The sequence below is a fragment of the Alligator sinensis genome, unplaced genomic scaffold (assembly GCF_000455745.1).
Source record: "Alligator sinensis unplaced genomic scaffold, ASM45574v1 scaffold307_1, whole genome shotgun sequence".
Lineage (NCBI taxonomy): Eukaryota > Metazoa > Chordata > Crocodylia > Alligatoridae > Alligator > Alligator sinensis.
In genome coordinates, this window is record NW_005842115.1 from 865,673 (window position 1) to 871,355 (window position 5,683).

The following is a 5,683-nucleotide window of genomic DNA, read 5'->3' on the forward strand; positions in this document are numbered from 1 at the left end:
TAAGGGTTAATAGTATATAAGGGAGTTTTTTTTTCTCTCCACTGCCTGAATGACTAGGGACTTGAACAATACAAGGCCTTTTAAATCTGACTGCTTTGGACAGCTCTCCCTTTCCACTGTCCTGCCAACATCTCTGCCTTTAAACATTATTCCTGTGCAGCCTCAAAGTAATCAGAGCTTTCCTTTCTTGTTCTAACCTTTCTGCGCTGCACTTCCTCCAGGCACAAGCAACTGAGAAGGGAGATCATAGCTGGCATGCCTTCCACTTGGCCAGCCTACAGATATGTAAGCCTCCACATTCCTCTCCCTTTCAAGAGAAAAGGATGGCTGGCATTCGGGCCCACCTGAATTAGCTGTTCAGGTTCTCAACTGGAGTTGCTGTGTTCAGCATTTTGCAACTAGTTCCTGTCAAATGATGTGTGCCACTGAATGGCATGCTGCTTTTGGGCTGTTCATGCTATGGCTACACATGGTGCGTGTGACTTTTTGGAACATGTGGCAAAAAGAGTGCAAGCCTCAGCAATATGTCTTTTTATAACTAGACCTGGACAAGGAACAGTTTTCTTGCCCATCCATGGCTGAGATTTCAAAACTTTCCTTTCTGTACCAGGACAAACCCCAGATCTCCCCAGATGAAACACAAGGGAGAGAAAGACAGAATAGCTGATGGTCTAATGCAGGGGTTTTCAACCTTTTCAAACAAGTGTACCCCTTCTGCCTCAAAGTTTCAGCTCATGTACCCCTTTATATATTTTTCTTGGTTTTAAGGGGCGGGGGGGCAGATCGAGGCCCCTGTGGTGAGAGAGGGAGTGGGGCAGGAGCAGGGGCAGAAGCAGGCGCTGCACAGCTGGGGCAGGGCGTGGGATGGAGCCGCGAGAACCGTTCGTCTGGGAGGCACGGTGAGGGGCTGCAGTTCCTGCCACTGTGTGCAGCCCGGTGGAGGTCTGGGGAGCATGTGCTGCTGCAGGCTGGACTCTGCACCCTGCTGCCTCAAAAGCTGTGCAATGCCATGTGCCTGCTGTGGCATGCACACAGACATACACATGCAGGCACAGGCAGACATGCAGACAGGCACATGGAGATATGCACGCGCACACACACCTGCCCCAGGAGGTAAGTGTGGCGGGGGGGGAGGGACGGGGGGGACCTGGATCAAGAATGTGGGGGGAGTATGTCTCTGTGTCTGCTCCTAGGAGCAGGGCTGGGCTAGGGTGGGCCAGGGCAGCAATGCCCCTCTGTGGGTCACACATGCACCGCCCAGCTGGCTGGACTTTGTGGGGGGGACTCGCATGTGGCAGTAGTGAAAAAAGGCCAGAAATCATAGGAAGAGTAAGGTACGGCCTGCTGACTAACGTCCGTGAATGTCATCATACGGAGTGAGACTTTTTTTTTTCCTTGCCTGTGACATGGAATTCCTTGTTTCATGGCAAAAATTATTTAAACCAAACTTTCCACTGGTGGTTGCTAATGACGTGTTCCTCCTTTTCCAAGTCTCTAATGTGTGGTATCTGAAGAAGTGCCACGAAATAAGAGCTGCATCTGATGCTAGCCTGAGCTGTGATTTGAACAAATAAGATGCTGAAAAATTCTGAGTCTTCTGAAGAATGAGGCCTGAGGCATCTCAAACTGAATATCCAGTCAACATGTGCACGTTTGATGACAGCCTCTGCCTCACTTTCCCATCTGTAAAATGGAAAGTAAACAGTGCAGTAAACAACAAGGCATGGGGTCACGTATGGAATACATGAGGGACACCTGCCCAGTCGGTGAGTGTTATCTGTTGTGTGCTCTGAATGGGCCAGATGCAAAAAGCATTTTATAATTGCCAAGAGAGTGAGAAGTGGAGTGCTGGTTTGCAGAGCTAGAATTTTAGAGAGATCTTCAAAGGGTATTAGCTTTTTGGTTGCACATTTGGTAGTACAGGGATTAATGCTGAGAAAAGGGTGGGGAGGGAATGGACTAATGCAACATTTCCCAACTGTAAGGTCTATTAGTCAGAAGCATCGGGTCAGAGAAGTGCCAGAAGCCTCATCCCTGGAGGGACTTTTCATATTAGATCACATAAAGTAGTAATAAATATGTATTAGTATTAGGAAACAGTCTGGTGCTGGGATGAGCTGGACTTAGATGACCTATAAAGTCTTTTCCATCTGATTTTCTGGGAATCTACGTCACAGTTGTTATTATGAAACATTTCTAAATAATGTCCAATTTCTAGAGTCCAAAGGTTAGAAAACGTTGAACAAAAAAAATGTTCTGATCGGCTTCAGCAACAGAGTAATCATAATGTTGGAGAATAAACACTTTCTCTTCTATAAAATGACTGTAACAAACACAACCAAAAATCCCATGCCTGAGAAGTGTCTTTCTGCAGAGACCTTGACTATCCTGAAGATGGCAGTAGCATTCCTTTAAAGTCAGGGACCTTCTTCACTGGTTAAATGCCACTGTTCTTTGGAGTGACTGTCCCACCCACAAACTCTCCCTTCCATAAATTACTCCAATATAACTTTCCCCTTCAAAGGCTTGGTGATCTGTTGCTGTCTTTCTTTTCCCCATCATATCGACACATCAGCATGATTTGCTTCATGCTTCAGGTCTGGAAAGGAGTGTTTGCTGCTGCCAAAAGCGTTCTTGCTTGTATTCCGAAGTAGGCAGCCCATAGAAAACCCTCAATGGTCAGCCTTTAAACCTCTTTATCTAAATAATTTTGCAATGCTCTATTAATCAGATATTTTATTTAGGTTTTCTCTATCAGATTCTTCTGTTATAAGGAGTGCTTGATAGACATCTCCAGACTGTGGATTTCTCATTCTGTGAACACACAGTATAAGCAACAGCATGACGAACTTTACCCAAGCTGCCCTTCTGCAGAGCCTCAGCCTTGATCTGCAGGGGCTATCCTTCATGCCCATTCATCCCTTGCCTCTGCTGAAACTGCCGAATGCCAGAGGAGTTCAGAGTCCAATTCTCTGCTGCTCTAAGGACCCTTTCTTTGATGCTCTTAAATTACATGACAGCTGCTCTGTGCTCGGATGTGCACATGCAATTCAAGAGCATTTTAACCCTTTATTATTAAGCCTCAATGCAGATCCTGTCCTATGTACTCTTAAGGAGCATCCACACATGTAGGCACGTGTGCTTGCAGCAGCTCAAATAGCAGCAATACAAGTTTGTGTCAGAGATTTGTGCCTCAGCACACGTGCCTGAACGTGCACTTTGGTGTGGGGCAAGTTGTGCCACTCGGGACAAACTGACCCTACCCAGCTCCTTCTGGATCTTCTGCCAGGGGGAGCTAGAGATGGGGGCCAGCACCTGTGCTGGCCTCAGCAGTATAAAAACCTGCCCTGGCAAACAGCTCAGGGCTACTTGCCCTCAGGAGCTTCTGAGGCCCAGCCAGTTGGTATCTGGGGACGCTCGCCCTTTGTGCCAGCTGGAGTGGCCCCTGCACTGCAGCACTTTGGCAGCTGGGGCTGCTGCCTGGCTGTGACCTGCTGCCACCTGCAACAGTATCCACCCCTTGGACCTGCGGCCACATGTCTGCATGCCTGTCAGACCCAGGTGGAGACTAGACAGCCACCTGGACTGCAGCATGGGTGCTGCAGCAGAGCCTCCTGCACCTCTGGACCAGCTGCCAGTGGGCTATGGCTGCACAGTTGGCTTTGTGGGTGGCACTGTTGTTACGTCTTCTGGTGCCCTTGCTCTGACACCTGGGCAGCTATCGCCCAGAAGGTGCGCTCGTTATGGTGGCCTGCTTTGAACTGTCAAAGCATGTCCTGGCCCCAAATGGCCAGAAGGTCAGGCACCTTGTCTGCCCTCCAGCTGGGTCCCTGGTGCTTACCCTGAGCAGGCGTCTCTGCCTGGGCCCTGCCACTTGCCTCACTAGCAGAGATCCTGCTGTTCCCTGTTTAAAAATTGCAAATTCTCTGATTAAAAAACCCAAATTCTCTCATTAAAATACCCCAAATCCATGTTCTTCTGCAATTAAAATGAAACACCGCTATATCTAGAGATCAGTTGGGCAATGTTTTATTGATATATGTACAATTTTAAAGCAATTTGGAAGCCTACCAGTGTCTCTATCATCAAAATTAAACTAATTCTAGATATCTATACACTTTCACATTTGCCCCTGCCTGCCCCCACTAGCTTCCTCCCAGCTGCAGTTCTGTCCCAACACCAGATCGCAAGTACAGGTACCACTCGCTGCTTTGTCATTCTTGGGAAGTCCTCGACTGGGGCTCAAGGACTGAGCTGGGTGAGCCCCTTCTCTTCCAGGCTGGCCTCCCCTGCACAGGCTGCTCTAGGGGCACAGGGGTCTCTAAGCCCAGCTCTAGTGGTCTCTCCTACCTGGAGCACTCCCCCATCCCTGGTCCCCATCTTTCTGTCACATACCCCTGCTGCCACTTCCCTCTCTCTCCCCCCAGCCCATCATATCCCCAAGTGGTTCCTTGGACCATGAGCCTCCACCTGCCCAGGCTCAGGCTGCATGTCTCAGCACCGGTGTGGGCACTGGGCAGGGCTGTAGTGTGGCAGTTGTCTCTGCAACCACATCTTCTGCCAGCAGGTCCTGTCCTGTCTGGTGGCTGGACACGCAGGGTATGAAATTTGTGGGAGAATGTGAGGTTTGTGGGTAGAAGAGGTTTGGGGAGGCTTGTGGGTGGGTGTTGGGTTTGTGGGGGATGGGGCTTGTGTGGAGGTTTGGTGGGGTGTGGGGTTTGTGGGTGGATTGTTGGGGAAATTGTGGGTCAGAGGTTTGTGGGTGTGGGTGGACTGTGGGGGTGGGACTGCTCAGGAGGGGTGGGGCCCCCGCCCACCCCCCATACAGTGTACTGCCCCCCCCCACAGTGGCTGTTGGTAGAGCTGGACACGGGCATGGGCAAACTGTGTGGCCACCCAGGTCCTGGACAGAAAGGGGGCCACCAATTTTTTTTCTGTTGTCCTATTATTATTATTATTATTATTATTATTATTATTATTATGATCATCATCATCTCTGGTGAAGTTTTCCTGGGGCCACCAGGAGTTTAGGTACAGGCATTGCTGTCGGGGCGCTCATGGCCCACTGTTGGCAGAGAGCCCCGGTGGCTCAGCGCCATTTCAGATCTGGCAGCTGCACATGGCACTGGTTTGGCCTCTGGCACACGCCCTTGGGCAGGACTGGGCTGCTCTTGCTGTCACCTGCAGCTCCTAGCACCACACACAGAAGCTGTGTGCCCTCAGGCTGGGCCAGGTCCTATCTCCATGAAGCCAGCCCACCCGATGGCATGCAGGGCACGTAGAGGTAGGAGCCGGCTTGGCCCTAGGGTGCACAGCTTCTGCGTGAGGTGCTGGAAGCTGACGGTGACAGCAAGAGTGGACCAGTCCTGTTCAAGGTCATGAACCAGTGACTGGGCCAGCGCCATGTTCACCTGCCGAGTCTGAGGCAGTGCCACACTGATGGGGGCTCTGCCAACAGTGGGACACAAGCGCCCTGATGGCCACAGCCCCTCCTGTGGAGGGGCTGTGTGCTGGGGGGTGGGTGGGTGGGCAGGAACTAACCCCTTCCGAGCAGTGCCCCCCACTCCCAGAGTCTCCCCCATGTCCCTGCTTACTTGGGACAGAGCCTGGGTCCAAGCTGCTACTGCAGCCTTGCTCTACTCCTATTTGCCCCAGCATGCTGGGGCAACCTGCTGCAGCATCA